General features: G+C 41.0%; 1 long non-coding RNA gene across 1 annotated transcript; it reads right to left on the reverse strand.

The window, feature by feature from the left end:
• Window positions 1-3,256: 3,256 nt before the first annotated feature.
• LOC123614957 (uncharacterized) lies at window positions 3,257-26,019 on the reverse strand. The gene is made up of 4 exons (XR_006722455.2): window positions 25,706-26,019; window positions 16,595-16,768; window positions 9,236-9,410; window positions 3,257-4,829 (listed from the first exon to the last, which is right to left on the reverse strand). It is a non-coding gene; the product is annotated as an uncharacterized LOC123614957 (long non-coding RNA).
• Between the last annotated feature and the right edge of the window lie 855 nt (window positions 26,020-26,874).

Consider the following 26,874-nt stretch of genomic DNA (forward strand, 5'->3'; position numbering starts at 1 on the left):
AATATAGTCACAATGTTGCAAAACAAAAACACTAATTCCAAATACTTAGTCATCCTCGAAAGAGATCCTATGGCAATTAAATAATCACTTCCTATTGTCCCCTCCCCCAGCCCCCAGGAACCACAATAATCTTTCATCTCTATGGATTTGCCTATTTCTGGACATTTCATATAAATGGAGTCATACAGTATGTGGCCTTTTGTATGTGGCTTCTCTCGTAACATAATGTTTTCAAGGTTCATCCATAGTGTGGCATGTTGTCAGTACATCTTGTTTATCTAGTCATCAGTTGATGAACATTTGGTTTATTTCTACTTTTGAGCTATTATGAATAACACTGCTGTGAATCTTTGTTTACATGTTTTTGGGTAGACATATGTTTCCTATGAGAGGAATTGGTGGGTCATATGGTAAATCTATATTCAACATTTTGAGGAACTGCCAAACATTTCCAAAGCAACTGCACCATCTTGCATTCCCACCAACAATACATAAGGGCTCCAATTTCTTCACATCCTTGCCAATACTTACTATTTTCTTTCTTTCTGTTGTTGTTGTTTTGTTTCCAGTTTTTATTACAGCTATCTTCACGGGTGTGAAATGGTATCTTACTGTGGTTTTGAATTGCTTTTTCTCTAATGACTAATGAGGTTGTGCACCTTGTCAGGGGCTTACTGAGCATTTGTGTATCTCCCCTGATGAAATGTCTGCATCCTTTACTCATTCTAAAATTGAATTGTTTGTCTTTTTTTAGTGAGTTGTAAGAATTCTTTACATGTTCTGGATACTAGACTCTTATCAGACGTGTGACTTACAAGTATTTTCTCCCACTCTATGGGTTGTCTTTCCAGTTTCTTGATAGTAGCCTTTGAGGATGAAAAGTTTCTAATTTTGATGAAGTCCAATTTATCTTTTTTTCCTTTTGTTGTTTGTGCTTTCAATGTCATATCTAAGAAACCATTGCCTAATCCAAGGTCCTGAAGATTTATACCCATATTTCCTTTTAAGAGTTTTATGGCTTTGACTTTTATATTTAAGTCTTTGGTTTGCTTTCAGTTAGGTATTGTGTATGGTGTGAGGTAGGAGTCCAAATTCATTCCGTTGCATGTGGATAGCTATTTGTTCCAACACCACTTGTTCAAAAAACTATTCTTTCCCTACTGAATAGCCTCACACTCTTGTTGGAAATCAGTTCCTCATTCATATTTTACAGAGTTAATTTCTTGAACTCATCAGCTGAAATAAGGTTATTTGTTCACTCCTGGGATATACAAAACTTGATAATACAAAGATTTTTTTCTTAAATACAGCAATTACATCAGTCTGATTTTTCCCTACACACCTCAGAATCCATTCCAGGAGAACTTAACAGCATCCAAAGTTAGCACATTTTTACAAGTGGAAACCACATGGACTTTTTTTTAAATACACTTTATTCTTTTAGAGCAGTTTCAGGTTCACAGCAGAACTGAGCAGAAAATACAGAGAATTCGCACATAGCCCTCCCCACCCACACTTATATACTCCCCTACGCTCAACATCCCTCATCAGTGGGCATATCTGGTACAATCGGTGAACCAACATGGGCACATTATTATCAGCCAAGGTCCATAGTTTACATTAGGGTTCACTCTTGATGTTGTACATTCTATGGGTTTTGACAGATGCATGATGACATGTAGTCACCACTATAGTAACATACAGATTAATTTCATTGCCCTAAAAATCCCTTGAAAACCACATGGACTTTTAAACTAATAGTGTAAAACAAAGGTAGTTAGAAAGTAAATCTCACAGGTTGTTTTTGGTAAGCAGAGCACATGGACAGATAGGAAGAGGTGAGCTGACTTTAGAGCTCTCCATCCTTGGATGCATCTTATTAGAATCTGTCACAAATTAAGCAAAAAGGAGAACCATTCCTTGCCTGTAAATGATTACTCAGCATTGACAATGGAAGCAGCTTCATAGGGAATTCTTTCCCCTCCCTAGCCCTGCCTCAGTCCAGGGATAGACAGGGGACTGAAGGCTGGTGGGAAGGTAAATGTGGGGAAGAGATGAAGAGGTAGCAAAGGCAGGGACTCTTAGGGAAAGTAGAGAAGTAAAGAGCAGTGACAAAGCAGTAAGGAGGAGAACAGAAGTGAAAGGGTGGACCAAGGATCAGGGGTCCCCAAGAGTGATGTTGGAGAGAAGGGCTTCTCTAGCAGACCTGGATGATGAAAAGGAGTGGATCCTGTCTCTGACACTGAAATAACTTGCTTTTTTAAAAGCAGCGGAGAGGTGAAAATTACTTCTCCTTAAGCCCACCATGCTCGTATTGTTCAGGCTGGTCTTAGCTAATGCTGTTGCCTCTGTCTCCAGCATCCTCCACCTCCTCCCACCCCACCCTACCTGATCCCACCTCGCTCTTCTTTGTCTAGCAAACCCTGACTCACAACATCTCTGAATTTCCAGATTGGGCCTGCATCCTCTTTATGTTTCTCAGATGTCAGACTTGGGACTCAGCATATTTAAATAGGGAAAATTTGGGCTTAATATCTGTCTTCGCACTGGATGTCAAGTTCCTTGAAACCAGGAGCCATGACTTACCTTTGTAAGCCATGGGCTTGGAACCGTGTGTGGCACTAAGAGATGCTGACTTGAGTTGCAAGTGAAAATAGGGTCAGCCTACAGAAAAGAACAGAGACTCAGGGTGGTCCTAAAAAGGGGACTAGAAAATGGAAGGGGAGAAGAATGAAGGAAAGCACTTCATTCCCCCTGGTAGTCTCTGTCAGCCATTCCAATTAGTTACAGACGTGGAGACTGTGTACTTGCTGTCGGCTAGTCTTCGCCTTCCTCTCACTCTAGAGAAAGAGCTGAGTGCAGTCCAGGAGGTGGAGGTGTGCGTTCTCAGTGGGCACGGTGGGGCCAAGAGAGATGCTGTTCTAGAATACAAAGAGGAAATCTGGGAGCCACTGTGACTGGAAGAAAACATTTCTTTCATTTCTACCCTGCATTCTGCCAAGGTAGTTTTGACACAAAAATCTACATCAGAAAGCCACTTGGCAGCCAGGAATTTGGAGTTTGCCCCTAGTAGAGTTGGGGATGGGCGAGGGGGGATCTGTCTACAAGGAGCAGGTCAAAATAGTTGTCGCAAGAGTTGGGCTAGGAATATTCCCAGAATTTAAGTTCAGTCAAAATGGGGAGGTTTTTTTCTTCTTTTTCGTATTTTTTTCCCAAAATAAAAATCAATACAGCAAAATTAGGGAAACTTTTTTAATTGAAAAAGTTACAAGCTTAATACCCTAATACAAATATTTTCATACTTTTCCATATCTTCTTGTTTTGTTAAAACAGATGTTTCATTCTACATCAATTATAATAACTATATTGATACAATATTAAATTTCATATTCCCATTTTTGTCATTTTATCATACACATTTTCTATACATCAGCTTTTTATTATCATTATTTTAATACCTGCATAGTATTCTTTTTTATGCAAGATGTATTTTTAATTGAAGTATAGTTGGTATACAATGTTGTATAGGTTATAGGTGTACAGTATAGTGATACACAATTTTTAAAGGATATGCTCCATTTATAGTCCTGCATAGTATTCTAAAGGCTTTATAATCACCATATTTTTCTGTACTGTGCCTTTTTGGTGAGCATTTAATTTATTATCAATTTTGATTTTTACACAAAACTGAAACAACATCGATCATACAGCTTTTCCTTGTTGATTTCTGTGTTTGGGATAAACTGCTAGGGGGGCACTGTCTAGCTCAAAGTGTGCAAATATGTTTGTGGGTTTTGAGATACATTGTCATGTTACTATCAGAATGGATTATAACAATTCAGATCGCCACCAGTAACATAGGGCTCTCCAGTGTCACTTGCAACCTGACCAGCATTAGAGATCACATTCTATCTTAATTTCTCCCGATTTAACAATGTAAATTGATGTTTCAATGTTGCTTAATCTACATTTATTTAAGTATAAATATGAACTTTTTCCTTTCAGTTTATAGGCAATCTAATAGTTTCTCTTGTAAATTAGTTTCCGTCTTTTCTTACTCACCTATGGAGATCTTAATGTTTTGTTTTCTGTTTTTAATGAGTAACTTATAAAGTATCAGCATATACTCTTTGCCATGCTTGATAAAATTTTTCTCCAGCCTTCTCTTGGCATTTTATATTAGAGTTAACATTGTCCATTATTTTAAAGCTCTTAAAATATTTATTTGTGCCTGTCAGTCTTGATGACTTCCTTTAGTGCTTCAAAATTGGCAAAGCCTTTATGCTGAATTTTTGGTAGTTCTGCCCTACAATTTGCCTATTTATATATAATTCTTACCACAACTGGAGTTTCCTGTATGATATGATATAAAGTATTGATCTAAATAAATCATTTTCCAAATTTATGGCCAGTGATAGTGTAGTTGCTAAAGAAATCGTTTCTTACTCTCTTATTTGTCACTTACAGAGTGAGATTGAGTTCTGGATTCTCTTTGCTTCTGCATGGATCTATTTTCCCTATTTTTGTAACAAAAGACCACCCTGTTTTAATTATTTGTTTTTCTTGGTATCTCTGGTGTCAGCTATGTTGACTGCCATGTAGTATGTGTTAAATGAATCTTTATTGACTTGTATTAAATTTATAGTATATACTAATGCCATCCTAAGTTTCAATTCAGAGTACTTTTTAATGAAAAAAAAAAAATCCGTTTTCACCTGTCTTGGCTGGGTGACTGCGTCACACCCAGGAGTCTTCTTCTTTATTATCTTCAGAGTATCTTAATTCCTTCCCATCTTCACTTCTCATCATGTTCTTTTGAGAAGTGTGAGCTGAAATCACAGAATTAGGGAAGTTTGCAGACCACTTGCACACATGCATGGTCTCCTTTCAGTTTTCACCACATCCCTGGGAGGCAGGAATTCTCTGAGTGGAGGAAGGGGAAGTTCTGAGACTTTCACTACTAGCCCAGGGTCACACAGCTTGAAATTTTGGTTCAGACCTGGATCATCTGGTTCTAAGAACAGTATTCTTTTTGGTTTTTTTTTTCTTTTTTTATATATAGATTTTATAGATTCTAAGGTTTTGTGCCTTAGTTATCTCAGCTGTACAGCTTGTGAGCCAGTCATTATTTTCAGGCCAAAGTCTCACATGATGAGATGTTTAGAAGGAATATTCTGGCAGGTCACCCACAATAAGATGGAAGAGACACAGCACAACTCCCCACCCAGAACTAATTCTGACCACAGCACAGGCTGCGGATACAGATGCAGGACAGGGCTGAGGGAAACCAGACACCCAGTCTGACACATGGCATGCCGGGGCATGGGGAGGGCACCTGGGGAACCCTTGTCGCTGTGTTTCAGATGGCAGACAGCTGAAGGAAAGCTGCAGTGGTGGGCTTGAACTTGAGCATAGAACAGCTCTTTTTAAACAGGACTTGAGCTGACCACAGGGGTCACAGGCAGAATGGCAAACAGAAACAGGACTATAAATAGCAGCTGCAGCTAGAAAGCAAAAGACAGGCCTGACCTGTGCGTAGGATGGAAAGGACCTCAGGCGAAGCATCAGCCTTTCAGGGTTGCTCCCTCCCCCTGCATAGGGCACCCCTCCCCCAGCAGGCATCCTCCCCTCCCGCGGAGGAAGACTGCGAGGCAGGGGAACTGTGAGCCCAGAGAGGCTTCTCCATTCCAGTCTTCAGAGTTAAAACTTAAAATGGCAAGTCGGCCTGGGATCTGCGGACAAAGCCCCTCTGAGTCCGTCCCGCAGGGCCATGAGCTGATCCTTTATTTATGCGGGGTTGTCTGTCTTTGTTCAGTTCTGTCTGCTTCGCCAGATTGGAAATGGTTTGCTGGAAAAAATTATGGTGCTGTCTAACATGATGTAACAAGATGTCATCTTCTAACTCCAACGCATAAAATGGATTTACAGGAAGGAGAAGGGAAAAAAAAACAAAGCCCCAGGGAGCACTTGACTCAGATAAAAACCACTGGGTTTTGTTTGTGAATGTCAAAAGGCTGCATGTTATTTTACTTAGAGGAACATGAGGACAGACTGGCGTTTCAGGGGAAAGCAAAAGATACGTGCTCTCCAGCCCAGAGGAAAAGTTTGCTGAGAAAACTTAAACTAGTATTCATTTCACATGGCACACATAGACAAACACACCACAAACCCTACATACAAATCACACAGACACACAAAACATGTGCCACAAATACCACACACACACATACACACACACAAACAAATGTCACCCACGCCATCTAAACCTCACCCAGACACAACACGCACTCACCACCCACACACTTCAGCACACATCCTCCAGAATTACCCCAATGATGTTGCCATGTTGCTGCAAAGGCAAATACAGACTGTGTTTAATTGAGAATTCTGTAATTCCTATACCCCTGGGCCCCAGGAGTGAGCACATATTCTGGGTCTAAGCTTTTCTAATGAACATCTGCAAGGCTTACAGAGTTCTCTTTTACGAGGAAGCATAATGGAAAAGACAAAGTGGAAAAAGGGTCAAAGGTTTTGTGGTTCTTTTAAAATATACAATGCTTCTAGAAAGGCACATTCCAACCCAATCTTTATATAGTGCAGGGAAGTAACATGAGGAGGAAAGGCTATGATAGCTTTCCTTGTTTCTGCATTCAGAGCAAGTTCTGGGGGTGGCCTCTGGGGACTGTCAGCCCTACACACACACACATACACACACACACACACACACACACACACACACACACGTTGACACAGAAGGAAAGGGACTCATAGGGCAACCGGTAGTTCTTTTTCCTTTTAGTCCTTCCTCACCCATCAGTAACCTGAAGACAGAGTGTTGGTAAAATGTCATGTATTGAAAAATGAAATTAAAACAGTTGAACGAGTTTTATGCATCATTTCCACTGTTCTGGAAAAAAACCTAAGTAGATATACAGTATGAGCGATGAAATATGCATTATGTAATTCACAATTACACCTGAGAGTTAAAGGCTCTTGCATTTAAAACTGACACTGCACAATATAAAGATGAATGGTAAAATTCATGCAGATAATTTTTACATGATCATTTTCTTGGAATGACATGATATTGTAAATAAAAAGGGCCACGACAAGACAAAAAGGAGACTGCAGGAAAAAAAGCATGGAAAAACTTGATAATTTTGTACCTCTCACAGCACTTTTTCCTGCTGCTTGAACAAGCGGCCCCACAAATTACATAGCTAGACGTGATTGTAAGTCTCCTTCACTAGAATATAGAACTCTGGTACATCACAGGTGAGATCATCTGAGCTCCCCTGAGAAGCATGTGTGGGCCCCGCTCCCCAAACTCATAGGCTAGAAAGGCCTCCAGGTCTGATGCCCACATCTTTAGGGAAGAATAAGTTAGCCCTGAGTCAGCCCAGACAGATGTGGGGTCCTCTTATTCTAAAAGCCCCAGCCAGACAGGATGGGACCTGCGCTGGCAGGTACAGCGACCTATTAGCACTACCTAGGAAACGTGTAAAAAGTGAATCCTGGCTCTGAGGTTCCTGCCTTCAAGCCACGGTGCTAAGATGGAGTCATCTGATGCAGATGAAAAAGCTATTAATTAGTGAACCCAAAGCTCTGTTTCCTCTCTGGCTAGCCTGGGCAGATGTTCATTCTGGATTCAGCTTTTTCCACAACAATCACTAAGGGTGCCAGGACACCGAGTCAAGCTGGCCTCTTGCATCCAAGCCTCAGCATTCCCTCTGCAGCTTCAGGTAAAATACTGAGTTGCCAGTAGAGAGAATTTACCCCATGCTTCTCCCCACAGTGGGTCACACTCAGTCTGGGCTTGAGGCTTGAGAAGTGTTGCTTTACACAGCACAAGACTAGCCGGGTAATTGTAGGACACAAGCTGAAGAGGAAGTGATCAAGATTAAAAGCCTCTGTAGAGACAAGGGAACCCTCCTACACTGTTGATGGGAATGCAGTTTGGTGCAGCCGTTATGGAAAACAGTATGGAGATTCCTTAAAAAACTGAAAATAGACTTATCCTATGATCCAGCAATCCCATTCCTGGGCATATATCCAGAGGAAACTCTAATTGGAAAAGATACATGCACCCCAATGTTCATAGCTGCACCTTTTGCAATAGCCAAGACATGGACCTAAATGTCCATCAACAGATGATTGGATAAAGAAGATGTTGTGTATATATATAATGGAATACTACTCAGCCCTAAAAATAAAACAATATCATTTGCAACAACATGGATGGACCTGGAGAATGTCATTCTAAGTGAAGTAAGCCAGAAAGAGGAAAAAAAAATACCATAGGATATCATTTACATGTGGAATCTTAAAAAAAAGGACACAAATAAATTTATCTACAAAACAGAGACAGACTCACAGACATAGAAAACTTATGGTTACTAGAGGGGAAAGGGAGTGGGGAGGGATAAACTGGGAGTTTGGGATTTGCAGACACTATTATATATAAAGTAGGTAAACAACAAGGTCCTACTGTGTAGCAAAGGGAACTATATTCAATACCTTGTAATAGCCTATAATGAAAAAGAATATAAAAAGGAATACACATATATATGTATATCTGAATCTCTATGCTGTATACCAGAAATTAACACAAATCAGCTATACTTCAATTTTAAAAATATATGTATATATTAAAACCCTCAAAGGCAGAATCTGTGGGGCTGGTGGATTTATAATGCAACTGTGAGCACCAGTGAGCTCAGGTCTTCCTTGTTTCAATTAAATTGAACATTTATTGAGCATCTACTGTATACCCATCTTAAGCCTGTAGAGAAATTCCTAACTTTTTTTTTTTTTTTTTGCTAAGAAAAATAAGATGTGGAGAAGTAGAAGATTATAAGCAGTAGTGAGCCTAATGGATAAATGCAGGCTCAGGATCTGATTGTCAGATCTGCCCTCCCCAGATGCTTTGTCTTGGACAAACTAAACCTCAGTTTCCTCATCTGTACAAAGGGGATGTGCTTCTTCATAGTATTGAGTGCTTTCTTCATAGTATTGAGATAAAGATCACATAATGTGTTAAAGCTCTTAGCCCAGTCAAGCCACAAGCGCTCAATATCTCTTTGGGTGGTGATGCTGGTGATGATGGTGACAAAAGGAGGAAGAGGTCTTTGATTTCCTGTGAAACATGGAAGAAGTATCTGTTTGCAAATATATTTTTCCCCAGCCTTAAGTAATTTTTCTCCTATCTCAGAGTGCAAAGAGAAAGGTCTTATACCTGGTGGTGATCCGGTAAACATTCACTGGCGTTGGAGATGCTGAATTGATGATCCTGGAATAGGACAGCAATGTGCTACTGAGAGCAGAATCTGGAAGGCAGGTTTAGAAGCATGGGGTCTACTGCTTGTGTAGGAAAACCGTGTCCAGCATCTAGCCAGGGGTCTGGCAAAAACCTAAATGAAAAAGGCATGAGGGTCAAAATCTAGAAAACACCAAGTCAGATGCATGCAGAGTTCAAGACAGTGTGAAATCTCACTAGTTTAATTTCCAGGAATGAAAAAGGCCAATTTAAAAATTCCACACTACTAGAGTTGATTCCTCCATGTCCTCGCATGGGAACTACAAAGCTTTGGGATGTCAGAAGCTGAATTCCTCTGTGGCATTTGGCAGGACTATCACTGAGTCCTCTGAGTCATCCCTGGCTTATGAGCCCCCATGTGTGTTCACAGACAGAGCAATAAAGAACAATAGCATTCTTTTCTGGAAAAGAACCAAGACCCCTGAATGCTTCCAATTTTCCAATGTCTTAGAAAATTTTCTTATTCCTTGTTCAAATTACCCATTCTAAGCCCTTGTCTTCCTCTGTCCTGCTTTGTGTAATAGGATTTCCTATTTGGTTCACACATTTTCCCATTTATTCCATCACATTGGTCTCCATTTCTTTGCTGGGCAGCACACCTGCCTCGGCCGATCGTAGTAACTAAATAAAATAAGTATTTTTTATTTAATTGTTTTGTCCTTTATTATTGCTTTGCCTTTGTTGTTACTCTACGACCGGGAAACTTGGACATGATACATTGGCTGTCAGCATCCGAAAGTAATAAAATGTTGCTCTCCCAAATCTCTTTCCGGCAGTTCATCACCAACAATCTCTTCCTACCTTGAAACATTTGGTTTTATTGCTCCCCTTTATTTCCTGCCCTGAGGCCAATCCATGGTCAGCTGGTGCCAGTTTTCCTCTTGCCCCTCAGACCTAACCTTCAAAGCCATTGTCATCTCAGGCCCTGATACGTGAGTCACAAGCTCTGTATTTTCTGAGCTCCAGTCTTTCTGGCAGAGACCCTCAATAAGCTTCAGTATTTTGCTTGTAATTTCCCTGTGTCCCCACCAGCCTTTATCTCGATGGCCGATCCCAGGCAGTAACTACCCTGTCTTCTTTATCTAGAGCCAGAGCTGTCTGTCTTGCGAAGAGAACACTCCTGCACATGTTATCTGAGTCCTCCATCTCTTCATCACTTGTAGAATTGCTTCTGTTTATGTTCAGCGCCCTGTCTCATGTTCAGATTCTCTCTGATAGGATTATTTTGGGTTTTGTTTTTGTATGCTTCGGAGTCTGATGAATCAGGAGACAACTGTTTGGTTATTTACATATCAGTGCAAATGACAGATAATTTCATAGCTTGTTTTTATTCTGTCTTCTCTCTGATTTTCAGAAGCAATGCCTGATGCTTTTGTTTTTTACACCTGAAATCTTCCAGAGTTCCACCCTGTCTTTTTCTATTTACTCCTGTCAATCTGACACCATCTCTTGGGACCCGAGAGCTTAGTGCCAGATAGTATCTGTGAAGTAATTGTATCACTTCAGAACTCAGCGTTCCAATTCTGTCTCCTTGTCCCCATGAAGGTGTTCTGACAGACTGGAACTTTCCACTTCTCTAAAACAAATTGAAGTAATGGTAAATGTTGGCAGCCCCCAAACATGCTTCTCTCCTTCCTGAGTCTCTGTGTGCTGTGTGTGGGGTGCACTTCCTGTGTACAACAACTTTAAGGAGCAATAGTGTGCTTGAATGTTCAAACCTACTCCATAGAGAACTTGTTCTCAATATGAGAAGTCTCTGTTTCCAGGACTCCCTGGAGGTCACTTTACTCAGTCTCAGTCTCTTGTCTTGTTTGGAGGAGTGACTTTGGATTGCAGGAAGTGATCTCCAGGGTTAGGTGTTTTGAAAACCTCAAGGATAGTGGCAACCTCAGAGGTTCCACACAGACTTCATTAACAAGGAAATTGGCTCTCTCTTTTTTCCCTTAAATCAAATATAGCATTATTAAGTCTGGCATCTCCAAAGAACCAAAAAGAAGGAGACGGAGGGAGAGGGGGAGTGGAAGGGAAAGGAGGAGGAGGAGAGGGAGAAAGGAAAGAGAAAAAGGAAGGAAGGAAGAAAAAAATGGCTAAAGAAACAAAAGAAGAAACTACCTCTGTACATTGGAGTCCTCCCCGCCCCCCCCACCCCTGGTCAAACTACCTATCTCCCTTGCAGTAAAGTTAATGAAATATTTCATACACTTGAAAAATTTAAGAAGACAATAAAATATAAGGGAAAAAATGAACTTCAGCCAGAAGATCTGATAGTATGAATCTGATAATAAGATTCTGATATTAATATCTGATAATAACAATTTGAGTAAATAAGTTGGCCAGATTTAGCAAATAAAAATATAGATGCCCAGTTAATTTTGAATTTCAGATAAACAACAAATAATTATTTACAATAAATATGTCCCAAATATCACATGGAACATAGTTACGCTAAAAATATTACACAGAACATATTTATACTAAAAAATTATTTGTTGATTGTCTGGAATTCAAATTTAACTAGACGTTCTGTATTTTATCTGGCAATACTACCAGTAAAAAGAGAACAAATAAATTTAAAGGAAGGAAATTGTTAACCAAATAATGCAATAAAGTTCCTTGGAACTAAATAATATAAATGCCCAGATTAAAATATCCCATTGAGCTTGGGAAAAAAAGTGAATTTTAAAAGACCCACAGAATGTCATTGGATTTATCAACACCAACTGGGAAACTAGAATATGATAAATTTTTCAAAATTTGGTGATAAAATTATTTTTATTCTAGAATTCTATAACTAGGCAAGTGTGAAGGCAGAATAAAGATGTATCGAGGAATTGCAAACATTCAGAAAGCTTACCTCCCACATACCTTTTGTTAGGAAGTTACTATTAAGGTGTACTCCACCCAATTCAAAAGTAAACCAAAAAGAAGCAACATAGGACACAGGAAATAGTAGGTCCACCCCAGAACTGTAGCCAAAAGAAAACACAGGGGGAAGGCTATGTGGTAGACTTATTCTGAATCCAGGAAAATGGAGGATTCTTAGAGGAGATTATCAAAACAGAAGCAGATCTGATAGAGTGGTTAACAAGTTAGATTATTTGATGAACTATAAAAAAAAGAATTAGAAATTTGTTTATGGAAAATTATAGAAATAAAAATGAGGCAATTGTAAACTTAAGAAAAACCATAGAGCTGTTCAAAACATTTTTTTTTTTTTAGTATACTACTTGGTTCTGTGTAATTATGTAAAATACTGATTGATTATTGATGTTACTGAAAATAGAAGTAGGAGGTTCAGAAGGGAGTAAAGAGGCAAAAATGTAAAATCCTCAAGGGTCAGAAGACTTAACATTTCAAGGTGTTGATTCTTCCAGATTGATGTACAGGTTCAATGCAATTCCAATCAAAATCATAGCAGAATTGTCTGTAGAAATTGACAAATTGATTTTAATGGAAATTCAAAAGACATGGAAGAGTCCAAACAACTTTGAAAAAAGGACAGAGTTAAATGACTAATATTACTTGATTTTAGGACTAACTATAAAGCTATAGTAATCAAATCAGTTTGACATTAGTGTAAAGATAGTTGGATGGATCAATGGAACAGAATACAGAGTCCAGAAATAGACCCCAACAGCTTTTGAACAAAGTTACCAACACAATTCAGTGTAGAAAAGGTAGTCTGTTCAACAAATAAGGCTGGAACAACTGGATATCCATGTGCCAAAAAATAATAACTCAAATGGATCACAGACCTAAATGTAAAAGGTAAAATTATGACACTTCTATAGTAGAATGCATAGTAGAAAAACTGTAGACTAGGGTTAGGCAAACATTTCTTAGACAGAACATTAAAAGCACAAGTTGATAAATTGAACTTCATCAAATTTTAAAACTTCTTCTTTCTAAAAATACTAATAAAAGAATGAAAAGATAAACCACATAGAAAATCTTTGCAAACCATTTATTGGATAAAGGGTTTGTACCTAGAATATATGAAAAACACTGCAAACTCAATAGTATGGGGGGGAAAACCAATTTAAAAAATGAGCAAGAGATACTGTTTTGGGAAATATCCCCAATGTTCTCCTTACTTGCTGCAAGTACCAATAAATCCTTCCTTCTCCTGCAAAAAAAAAAAAAGAAAGAAAGAAAGAAAAAGAAAACATTTGAACAGATGCTTCACCAAGAAAGATATAAGAATGGCAAATAAGCACATGAAAAGATATTTGACATCATTTGCCACTAGAGAAATGCAAATTAAAACCTCAATGGGGTACTACTATGTCAGGATGACTAAAATTAAATAGACCTATCAAATGTTGGCCAAGATGTGGGGGAACTAGAACTGTCACACTGTTGGTGGGAATACAATACGATAAAACCGCTTTGGAAAACAGTTTGGCAGTTTCTTAAAAAGTTAAATGTGTACCTACCATAAATTTCAGGTATTCCACTCCTAGGTGTGTACTCACTAGAAATGAAAGCAGATGTTTGTACAGAGACTTATACAGGAATCTTCATAGCAACTTTATTTTGTAACAGCCCCAAACTGGAAACAACCCAAATGTCCTTGACAGATAAATGGATAAACAAACTGCGGTATACCCATACAATGGGATACTACTCAATAACAGAAAGGAGTAAACTATTGACACAATCAACAACATGGGTGAATCTCAAAATCATTATGCTGAATGGAATACGCCAGGCCAAAAAAAAAAAAAAAAAAAAGAGTACATACCATGTGATTCTATTATATAAAACTCTAGGAAACACAAACCACTCAATAGGGACAAAGAGCAGATCAGTGGTTTCCTGGAGATGGTGGGTTTGGAGGTGGAAGTTTGGAGTGGTAGAAGGAGTCGGAGGAAGGGATGGACAGGGGGCATGAGGAAACTTTAGGAGTGATGGACATGTTTATGATTTTGATTGTGGTGATGGTTTTGTTAATGCAAATAATCAATATGCAATCTAAAATAGAAACAGAGAAGAGTTTTATTTAAGCCAAACTGAGGGCTATATCTGGGGAGCAGATTCAAGAAGCACTTGTTCTGATGGACTATGAAATAGGGGAGGCTTATATAGTCAGAACCTACAAAGTTACATAAGTAGTTTGTCAAGAATTAGGATTGGAACTGGTAAGAAATAAGGGGGTTTGTTAAGCAAGGATTAGTTGGGATCCAAAATGACTGCATAGTTACAAAGGGAAACCTTAATGCCATAAGGTTGCAGCTGGTAGCTGCCAGCAGATTTTGTCTTCAAAACACTTGGTGCCCTTCAGCGTGATACAATTTGGAAAATTCAAGTTCTCAGTGATCAGGAACATGTCTGAAACCGCTTCTACAATGGCCACCAGGTTCCATTTCGAATGCCTGAACCACAATTACTCTATTTTGATTTTTAGATGCATTCTTTTCTTTAATGGTTAAAGCAGATGTACAATCTATATTTGACAGGCCATAAGACAGGCTGTTCTAGTTAGCATAAAATTCAAGCCAAATCATGTATAAGCCAGAATGACTTCCCCATACCTCAGCACGTGAAAATTTCTTCCACCAGTCTCATGGATGGACCTATGTTGAAATTTATCAAATCGTACACTTTGAATATGTGCAATTTATTCTTTGTCCAGGATACCTCAGAAAAATGTTTGTGAAATTAAAAAATAATCCTCATCTACGTAAAAAGGAGACAGTTATAAAGTTTAAAATTGGTGGGTCAGGAAATAACAATAAAAGAATAATATTTAGAAATATGGAACTAAATGTCAGAATAATTCCCCCCTCAAAACCCCAAGTGTTAGAAGTAGTTGCCTCTGGTAGCAGAGCTAGGGCAGGGGTGGTGGGGAGGAGGAACAAGTGACTGATGTTTTCCATTATGGATCTTTTGGTTCTATTCAGTTTTTAAACAATGTGCAGGTAGTACTTGCCTTTTGCAAATATCAGAAGAGAACATTTTAAACAAGAATGGATATAGTTAGACAGATTATGAACATTACCCTAGGTGGCATTTTGGTGAATGGATCATAAAAATGGCGTCAGGAAGCAAGGCAGCCCAGTTCAGAGGCTTCTGCAGTACTCTTGGTGAGGGGGATGGCCCTAGAAAGTACCTGAATGCAACCTCTGCTTGTTTGCTGCGTAATGGGAGCGATACCGCCTCTCTTCTCTGTCTGACTCCTATCACTCGCCCCACAAGCCTTCACGCTCTCCCCTCCGCCAGCCATCATTCTTCTCATTCTGAGGCGTAGCTTTTATAGGAGGTGCCCTGAGGTGTGCACACGTGGGCACTTGGCAGAGGAGTAAGATCGGGGGACCAGGCCTCAAGGTGGGGGGTGGGGGGGCTTCCCAGGAAGCTGTTAGCCAGTTGCATCGCTGCCAGAACCTGAAAGCTAGCCCAGGTTTATCCTAGGCACAATTACGTGGTACATGCCTGCTGCCTTACTTGCTCCAGGGAGGGTCAGTGCCCATAATCTAATTTCTGGTTGCTGATGCTGGAAGCCAGCACCTTCTGTTCATTTTCAGAGAAATTTTGCCAGTTACCCATAGCCTCTCTTAATCAAATTCTTCCCTTCCTTTGAATTCCTACATTCCTTTCTTGCCTGTGCTGTTGACATTGGCCGTGGCGATGGAATTTTCCAGTTTCATAGAAACTGTAGCAATTTTAAGGTTATGGCTGCTCAGTAAACTCTTTGTTTCCATTATAGCCTGAGCCCTGGAGCTCTTGATGAAACAAACATTTTATGGGATGTAGGGTTTCTCTCCAAGCAGACACCACTGGTCAAAGCACAGATTATCAGTTAACTAGAAAAGACCTCCATGTTGCCAACTGATTTGGGTTATTTTGAGTTATGTTGCTCATTTTGTAAACAACTGTAAGCAACTAATGACAACAGAAGTGGATTTTTGCGGGGTGGGGATAAATAATAGTTCAAGATGACCCTGTAAGTCAGCAAGACATTGTTATGTGAACAAAGCTGGTTACAAATCACTAAGTCCAGGATGACCCCGTTTTTCTAAATACGTATGAGTGTATGTCCATGCACATGTGTGTGCACTGCATACCCAACACTAGGAACACTAAATAACAATTCTTTAGACTGAGGGATTTATGAAAGATTTGTACTTTCTTAATTTTTGCTTGCCTGGTTTTTCCAAATTTTTTTCAAATGAACATGTGCTATTTTGTAATAATAAGAAAAACAAGTTATTTAAAAACATAAATAAAAACAGCAAGATCCTAGGCAAACACCATATGTTTTGTCTGAATTCCAAATACCCCTTCATGGAGGGCCAAGGCCTGGCCTGGCTGGTGTGGGGCCCACAGAGCTGTGGGTGGTGAGGCAGATGCTTCTCCCATGTGGTAGGTGGGGACATCCAAACTGAGAAGCTAGCAGATTCACGCGCCTTTCAGGAAACCAAGTCCACAGCCATCAAATGGGTGGCCAAAGAGCTGACAAAGCAAAAGACAGGCACACATTAGAACTTCAATCAGAGGCAGAAGTCCAGACATAATCATTTGTTCATCCTCTGAGCATCTACTTTGGGCCAACAGTGTGCTGAGAACCAGGGAGCTGGGAGCAAGGGCAACCAAGGACCGCCCAGGCAGGGTGGCCTGCTCGAGCTGCAGGGACATGGGGCAGCCAGCATGGCTTCAAGATCCCCAGGAAGAATAGCCATGCTGGGTTCCAGCTAAGGGGAGCAGAATTAACTCTGCTGCAGTAGGGGGATCTGCTTCCCTCTTGGACCCCCCAGACAGCCTCCACACAGTTTCTGTATTAATCCACCTGTTTCCAGTTTTGTTAGAAAACGCAGTTGGCTAGGATGACTGCTATGTTTGATTTCTAAAAATTTCTTAAAACTACACAATGCACAAATATGGAAAGCACCCTTACATACATTATCTTCACAATGATGTTGTGAATACAATAAAGCAAGTAGCATCACAAGAGAGTAAATTGAGGCTTAAGGAAAATAATTGCCCATTTTTACATAGTGATTGGATCAGGGTGGGTCTGATGTGGTTATATCAAGCCATCAAGCAATTAATTCTGACACTCTCCACTTGAAGATAGCATCTGATCCCACAGGTTAGGGGCTCAGCCTCACAAGACAGCCCAGCCGCCCCCATTTCAGATGCCAGTTGCTAATCACTAGTCCAGGTTGCTACTTGTGTTTCTGAGCAACTGGCTCTAGATCGGAGTTCCCATGATCCCCTCCTCAGGTTCGATTAATTTGCTGGAATGGTTCACAGAACTCAGAGAAAAACTTTACTTACTAGATTACCAGTTTATTATAAAAGAATATAACTCAAGAACAGCCAGATGGAGGAGAAGCAAAAGACAAAGGATGTGGAGCTTCCATGCTGTCTGAGGGTGCCACTCTCCCCACACCGCCACGTGTTCATGAACCCGAAGTTCTCTGAATCCCATCCTTTTGGATTTTTGGGAGGCTTCATTATACAGGCATGATGTATTAAATCATTGGCCATTGGTGATTGGACTCAGTCTCCAGCAAATCTCCTCTCCCCAGAGGTTGAGGGGTGGGACTGAAAGTTCCAACCCTCTATTCACCAGGTTGGTTCCCCTGGCAACCATCCCCCATCCTTAGGTGACCTAGGTGCTTTCCAAAAATCACCTCGTTAATGTAACAAAAGACATCTTTATAGCTTTCTTCACTTAGGAAATTCAAAGTGTTTTAGAAGTGGTGCCAGAAACGGGGATGAAGACCAAGTACATATTTATTATTATAAATCATAATACTGCAACTGAGAACATAGTTTTCTGGCCTTTGGTCCAATACTCTTTCCACCCTAGTATCTCATGTTTATTTGCTCATTCATACATTTATCTGTCCAACAAACATTTATTGCCTACCTACTACAGGAGAGGCCCCATGCTAAATACTGGGGATTCAGGTATAGTCACTCTTTCAACTGGGCTCCATCAGGCCTATGGCTGTGCTGTTGCAGGTGTGTTCAGAAACCCAGGTACAGGCCCCAACAACTGCACTCCAGCCTCTGTCCTAGATCGATGATTCTCAATCTTGAATGCACTTAGAATTGCCGGGAGAGCTTTTAAAAAATATCAGTGCCCAGGCCCCACCCCAAACCAATACAATTATAACCTCTGCTGTTTTAAAAGCTCCCTGGGTGATTCTAATGTGTAGCCAAAGTTCAGAACCGCAGTTCTTGGGAGTAAGCACAAAGCGTGAGCACTTCAGCTACTTTATGGGAAGCAGCAGCTGCAAATATCTGATGATAGACTGATGGTAACAGGGCTCTTCTGAACTCTGGTCTTGAACAGCCTGAGCCCAGAGATTCCTCTTTTGTCATCAGATGCTCTCTGAGGGGGTGGGAATTGAGTGTGGTAGATGACTTTGTACTACATTGGTCTAGGATAGTGAGTGTTCCAGGCACAGCCCCGATCTCTGCATCAACCTCATGCTGGAGAGAACTTGCTCTAAATATAAGGGCTTTGCTTAGCTCTCCATCACCATGACTATTTTCTGTGTATTTATTATACAAGTAGAGGTATATGGGTAGAAGGAACTGAGAAGAACTAGAGGATCTTATCCAAGCTCAGGCTTGAACTAGCTAAGAAACTGAATCCCAGAGAGGGGAAATGACTTGAAACAATTAAGGAACAATGCAAAACAGGACATGATTCAGTGCCAAAACGTGGCTGCAGGCCAACACTGCCTACTCCCAGTGCTTTTGAGGACTAATGGTTCGCCATGGATCGTGGCGTACTAGCACTTTCTTTCTAGGTTGATTGACGTTCACATTTTCATCTCCCCTGAGGCGTTTAGCTGGAGCAATTTCATAAGCCAAATTAGATAAAGGTGGGCAGGAGAGGAAGAAGGGAAAAGAAAGCAACGTCTATATGCCAAGCATCTCTTGCGTGTGTCCATGCCTCGCAACAGCTCCACAAGGCACAAACTCTTTATTACTCTCATTAGGAAACTGAGGCTCAGAAAAGTTAAACTAATTTGCCTCAGATCCTGGATTTTGGGGCAGTGGAACTTGACTGTGTCTGGCTCTTTCTGCTATGTTTACCATTTATGAAACCATGACTATAAATCTTAAATTCACTTTATGTTGGTAGCTTGTCTGTAGTTCTATGAACTGGACAGGGCTTTATGGTGACACACTGAGGACTACAGCATCTGTGACCTGCCTCTTTTCTTTCTCATCATACTTTTGATTTATTTATTTCTATTTCTCTAATTTAATTGTGGTGACCGACATAAGCAGAATATAATCATCTAACATGCCTGGCCTTGGGTGGGAGAGATAGAAGGATCAAGAAAGAGGAAATGAATCCCAGGTGAATACTACAACCTGAGTCAGAAGCGTAGGACAGCCCCATCAAGGACACGGTATCCCATGGAGAATTCTGGTGGAAATTGTAAATGTGGACCTTTATATCAAGACATTTTCTCTAGGAATGGAAGATGCTGTCTTCTAAACACACAATTACATAAATGCTGGAAACATGGGTACATTTTCTTCTTTTAAGGAAACGCTGGAAACAGGTTTGGGTTTCCTGGCCAGCTGGAAGAACTGTCCTGTTTTATCTCACCACTGCGGACCAAGTGTGGTACATCAGTCAAAAGGGCTTTGTGACGTTGGGTACAACAATCATTATTTATATCATTGTTAACAAGGTTGGGGCAGCTTCCACACACTTGCCTGCTCTTACGTATTCATGGGCATTTTCTCGCAACACCAGGCGACAAAAGGAACCAGCCTAGATTTCTGAGAGATCCGAATAACACACTTAGGGCTGATCCTGTGTGTTGATTTGCATTTTAAAGTCTGAAAAATTCCTGGCTGAGAATACCTGATGGAGAGATCTTTTGACTACCCTGTTGGATTCATTTGGTATCTTTCTCTCTCTCTTAGGAAGAAAATGGTGATTTTCAGGTTCTGTGAAACAAAAACTCTGGCTAATCAGTAAGCCTAAAAGGAGAAAGGGAAGGAAATGACCATTTATTGAGCTCTACCATGTACTCATAGCTCTAAGGGGCAAGTCTTAGCTGGGGGGAGAGTATAGCTCAGTGGTAGAATGCATACCTAGCATGTGCAAGGTCCTGGGTTCAATCCCTAGTACTGCCATTAAAATAAATAAATAAATAAATCTAATTACCCCCTCCCCCCATTTTTAAAAAAAATCCAAATATAGGGAAGAGAGGATGAAGGAAAGGACACTTGATCACAGGCACCTGTTTCGGCATCAGACGAACTGACCTGGGTGTGCATATTGGTTACACCATTGCCTAGTTCTGTAAACTTGGCCAAAGTCCCTGAGCCTCAAGGTGATTTTCTCATTTAATTTTTTAACAACTTTATTGAGGTACAATTGACTTACAGCTTACTGCATGTATTTATTTGAGGTGTACAATTTTATGATAAATTTTAATATATGTATAGTATACCCAGAAAGCCATCACTCAATCAAGATAATCACATCACCCCCCAAAATTTTCTCATGCTCTTTTGCAGGACCCTCTTTTCTACTCCTCTCCACCCTGGTCCCCAGCGACCACTGAGCTGCTTTCTGCCTGAGTCGGGTAGGCAAAAATAACAGACCCCTCCCAAAGACGTCCATGTCCTAATCCCCTGAATGTGTGTGTCTGTTACCTTAAAGGCAATGGGACTTTGCTGATAAGATTCTCCTGGGCCCAATGTAATCCCAAGGGAAAGAGGGAAAGAGGGAGGGAGGTAGGAGGGTCAGAGTCAAAGGAGATGTGATGATAGTCAGTGAGAGACCTAAAGATGATACGCTGCTGGCTGTGAAGATGGAAGAAGAAGCCACAAGCCAAGGAATTTAGGTGGCCTTTAAAAGCTGGAAAAGGCAAGGAAATGGATCCTCCCTTAGATTCCAGAAGGATGCAGTGTGCAGGAATATTGACACCATGATTTTAGCTCAGTGAAACAGTGTGATAGGCTGGATAATGGGCATCAAAAATACCCAGGCCTAATTCCTTTTTTTTTTTTTTAATGGAGGTACTGGGGATTGAACTCAGGACTTCGCGCATGCTAAACATGTGTACCACCACTGAGCTTTAATCACCCTCACACCACCCCCCAGCCCTAATTCTTGTAACCATATGGCAAAAGGGACTTTGAAATTATAATTAAATTAAGAATTTTGAATTGAGAAGATTATCTTGGATTGTTTGGGCAGGCCTTAAATATAATCACAAGTGTCTTGAAAGAGGAAGGCAGAGAGAGATGTTTTTACTACAGAGAGGGAGAAAGTGATGAGATATTGGAAGCAGAGATTAGAGTCATGTGTTTGAAGGTGGAGGAAAGGGCCAAAAACCAAGACAGTCACTAGAAGCTGAAAAAAGCACGGAAACAGATTTTCCCCTCAGATCCTCCAGAAGGGACCAGCACGGCCAGTAAAAATGATTTTGGACTTCTGATCTCTAGACTGTCAGAGAATGATTTTGTGTTGTTTCAAGCCACTAAGTTTGTAGAAATCTGTTAGAGCAGCAATAGGAATGAAAGCACTGAGCCTAAGTTTCACTGTAAAATGAGGACAGTATATCATTTCTGAGGTTATAATAAAATTACTTTAGGGCAGATGAAGTTCTTTTCCTATAATGCCCCTTATTCCCTTCCCCTCAACCTCAAGCATGTGGTCTTTGACATAAGTTATACAAACAGAGGTGGCCAGTACCAGCGGGGAAAGGTTGGTTTGTCCTGTAGGAGCTCTAGTGGGGAGACCATGGGACATACGAGCCTATTGTAGGAAGGACAGTAAGACCTGACCAATTGTAGTCCAGGACCAATATGCTCACAGAACTTGTCCCTGGGTAAAGAGGGCAAATAGAAACTCACTAAGGGAAGTAGATCATGGAGAAGGGTTTTGTTATAAAATGTAGGTTTTGTTATTATTTGGGTAAGGTGAGGTCAAGATAAGAAGACTGCCATTGAAAAGATAATTTCTTCCTCACAGTTCCCAAGAGGAGAGGGCACTGTGTACCACAGAGCAGACACATGGGGAAGCACCGGGTTCAGTCAGGAGGCAGAAGGAGTGGGAAGAAAACATGGAAAAAAGCTTTTATCGTGGTTTCCATGGGAAGGAAGAGAGGTTGAGGAGTGGTTTAGGACTGGTTGGTTTGAATACTTTCAGCAGGCTCTGGGGTACAGGGGCTGTTCCAACTTGTCTGGAACCTGGCCTTGGGGAGTTGGGCCAGATAAAATTGCCTAGAGCATCAGAGCCAGATGGAAGAGGTGTGTGTGTTGAAGGAGGTGGTGGGTGAGCTCTGGATGATTAGTTGCATAGGAAAAAACACACTCCCAGGCAAGTTGTTTGCTTTCTCTAGGAATGAGGATCCAGATGCTGGAGCATGAAGAATACAGAAAATAAGAAAATATAGTTCATACAGTTTTCTGGGTGGCCATCCCAAACCATTTATGTGAACATCAGGGGAGATGCACTGGGGTCATAAATAGGTGTTGAAAGAATTTGGGTTGGGCCTCAAAGTTTATTACTACTTAGAAAAATAATAGGGAAGAGGTAACAGACAGTTCTCAGTGGAAGACAGCATGAGTAATTTCTCAGAGTGACAACTGGGTAGAAGGTTCACCTATAGCATAGAATGGGACAGACCCTTGGTTGGCTACTCAATTTCTATTCCCAATCCTCCTTTCTTCTGACAACTCCCCCTACAAAGTCTAGAAAGTCAGATGTTTCCTTTCCCACACTTCTTATAGATGTGGCCATGTGACTTAAGTTCTGGCCACTGGGACAATAGTGGACATTTATTGGGGAGTTTCTGGGAAGGTTTTTTTCTTCCTGGGTAAAAAGATAGTCTCACAAGGAGAACGCCTTTTCCTCTGTTTACTGTTCCCTGTCTTCGGATATGATTGTGACACCTGGAGTTGTGGCAACCATATAGTGGCTATGAGGTAATGAGCATGACAATTTAAAGTCAACATACTAAGGAAAGCAGGGCAGAAAGATGAAAAAAACTTGGGTCCTTGCTGTCATCCTTGAGTGACAGAATCAATTCTGAGACTGCCTACCTCTACACTCTAAGTAATAATAAATATCCTTGCAGTTTAAGCCATTATAACTTGAGTTTCTGATGATACAAAACAGCTGAAAGCACTCCTTACTGATAAAGAGGGTTTACGTTAAATAGTAGTAGGAGAAAGGTTTATGACTATGTTGGGTGAGTGGCTAGATTTGCTTTCTGGCATTTTAAATCTTTTCAGCCTAAGTGAAATTTTGGTCCATCAATGTATCAGTCAGGATTTTGGCGTATAAAACATTCAGAAGAGATGATTAGAAAGAGTTAAAGGGATTATTACAAAGCTGGAATCAGGATTAAGGGAAATTAACAGAGCATGATGAAGTACCCTGGAGCTAGATATAATAAATTAAAAATACATTATGCTGCCACACAGTGTGTCCTGCCCAAGGGGCAGGAAGGGAGAGGGTCCCAGAACTCAGTGAAAGCTGAGATGTCCAAGAGGAGCTATGGCCTTAGATGGAGTCTAAAGCCACGGCCATCCTGAAATCCCACAGGGAGGGAGTCAGGGGAACATCACCTTGATCTTTTTCTCAGTCCATCCTGCGGAATTCTTCCAGTGCCTCCTGCTGGCTAACTGCCAGGGACAAAGGGCCAAGGAGCGAGGAGATGCAAGCTGGACCAGTCAGCATAAAATGTGTGTGTGCATGGAGTGGGAGGCAGTTTGAGGGGCAAAAAGAGAACAATCAGAATTTGACTACATCACTGATTTGCGTTAATGTCACTTTTAAGCTACACATTCTAGCACCAAAATTCCTGAACTAGTGAACACTCAGTTGCCTTCTCAGGAAATCAAAACCTTTGATTTCAAATATCTTGAATTCTGGAATGTCACTGGGTAACAAAGAGTATGCTAAGTCTCAGCCATAGGGAACCTGTGGGCTCTAAGAAATGGGTTGCTCCAGGTCTCCAGTGAAGTATCTGTGGCCTCTGCCAGCACTGGGCTGCCTGGTCCCTCCACTCATTACCACGGAGAATTGTTCCAGTGTTATTGGCAGCAGCTTACTTGGCTCTCCTCTGAGGTCTGTTATTGAGGACAGATTTTACCTTATTACTATCACATTTTGAAGAGGTGGAAGCCATTACATAGGCATGGAGAGTACCCCAATAATAATAAAAGTGCAGTGAGAACAAGGGCTTGGGATTTCCTGCTTGTCACAGTGCCTCCCTGAGCACTGCAGAGTGTGCCCTATTAAATGTGACTGTGAAGGTGATGGCGCATGAGGTTGAGCAATTCATCAGCTGTGAAACTCTGCTGCTGGAGGCAGGGAGGATTCAGGGACTTGCGGGAAAATTACCCTTGTGGGCAGCTTAACACCATCTCTTAAGCTCATGGGCACATCAGCGGGGCTTGTAATATTTTTCCTGCCCCAAATTAAAACGGTAATATGTACATCTGGCTCAAATTCAGTCAGTATGAAAAGGAATGCGTTGATGTGTCAGTTGACTGGTGTCTCATTTCTCCTCCCAGAGGCAACTCCAGCGATGGTTTCTTGCATAGCCTTCCCAGATATTCTAGGCATGTATTCTCATATATGTACTCTTTTAAAAAGCTAACCTTTACTTAGTACTTACGTTGTGTCTATAGTGGATGCTGTCAGTGCCCCACTTAGAGGGGGCGCTCATCTCCCTGTTGCTGTGAGCACTGGCAGCTGAGGGGTCAGGGCTTCCCTCTTTCTCCAAGGACTCTCCTCAGCCAAATAGGAGCTGCCTTACCAGCTGGTTATGCAGCCCCACTCTCAGGCAGCCTGCAGTCAATAACTGACTATGTAGGAAAACAAGAGGCTGGCCCCCTTGTGTCAAGGTTGAATACTCCTGTGGTATAATTCATGCTCCAGAGCTTCTGTGAGATCAGGCTGAAGCTAATCTCCAGCTGAGACCGTGTTCTTACTTAATTTTTCCCTCCTGCTCTGTACCCTGCTTTTATTACTTCCCTTCTCCTGAGAGCACTTCTTCAAAGAATCATCTACACAAGGGTCCTTGTTTCAGGTGCTGCTTCTAGGAAGCCTTCTTAAGGGAGTTGGTTCTAGAAAACAGACTCCAAACATGGGACTCTGAAGAGAAACCATTTGATGGTAGGATGGTGACGAGAATGCATCCGTCACTAGTTACAGGGGGAATACTGACTGCTCCTGATGTGCTGTGGTGTGGCAGATTACTTCCGGTGCACCAGGAAAGGATGCAGATGAAAGAGGATGTACTTGCTGGGGCATCATCTCTGGTGTTTGGGAGATATGGGGCAAATTAGTATCTATAAGGATTGGAACTGGGTGACTGTTGCTAAGCAAGCTCCTTGTGAGAATTGGAAGGCTTGTTTAGAAACATTTAAAGAGATTCTTACCTGCAGCCAGGGGATAGCCAGAGCCGAAGATCAGACTTAGGGCTTAGCTGTAAGAGTGGCAGAACTTCAGAGAAGGCTGATTCTCAGCTTAGGCAAATCTCCAACGTCAAGGTCGGAGTCTTCATACGGAAGAAGTAGAACCCCGGGAAGACAAGGAATAACATATGCTGGCCGGGCTGTGAACTGTTGTACTGTTGGTGGGGATGTAAACTGGTGTAGCCAGTGTGGGAAACAGTATAGGGATGACTCAAAAGATTAAAAATAGGACTACCATATGAGTCAGCAATTCCACTCCTGAGTATATATCCAAAGGAAATGAAATAACTATCTCAAAGAGATATCTGAACCCCCATGTTCATTGCAGCATTATTTCCAATAGCCAAGACATGGAAACAACTTAAGCGTCCATCAACAGATGAATGGATAAAGAAAATGTCATATTAATATTATCCAGCCATAAAAAGAAGGAAATCCTGCCATCTGCAAGAACATAGATGAACCTGAGGGCATTATGCTAAGTGAAATAAGTCAGACAGAGAAAGACAAATACCGTATGATCTCACTCAAATGTGGAATCTAAAAATAACAAACTGATAAAAACAGAGAGTAGAATGGTGGTTGCCAGAGGATGGGGGAGGTGTGGACTGGGGAAAATAGATGAAGGTGGTGAAAGGGTACAAACTTCCAATTACAAGATAGATAAGTTCTGGGGACCTAATATACAACCTGGTGACTATAGTTAATAGTACTGTGCTGTGTACTTGAAAGTTGCCAAGAGAGTAGATTTTAAAAGTTCTTACCACACAGACACACACACACAGACACACACTCACTCGAGATGATAGATGTGTCAACTAACCTTCTTGTGGTCATCATTTTGTGATATATATGTATCACATATATACACACGTTGTATACAAACTTACATAATGTTATAGGTCAATTATATCTCAATAAAGCTGGAAAAAAAACCCTTGAGACTTGGCGTTGGGCCACCTGAGTAGATGCACTTGAGAATCTTGAAGCCTCAGATTCCCTGAACTATCTGGGCCTGCAAAACCTCTCTGCCCTGTTGGAAGATAGAGGCAACCCTTCCTTAAAATGGGCCAAATCGCCCCTTGACCTGCCCAGGAAAGTTCTGGGGCTATAAAAAAGAGAAAGGATTATGT

Source organism: Camelus bactrianus, chromosome 15 (assembly GCF_048773025.1).
Source record: "Camelus bactrianus isolate YW-2024 breed Bactrian camel chromosome 15, ASM4877302v1, whole genome shotgun sequence".
NCBI lineage: Eukaryota > Metazoa > Chordata > Mammalia > Artiodactyla > Camelidae > Camelus > Camelus bactrianus.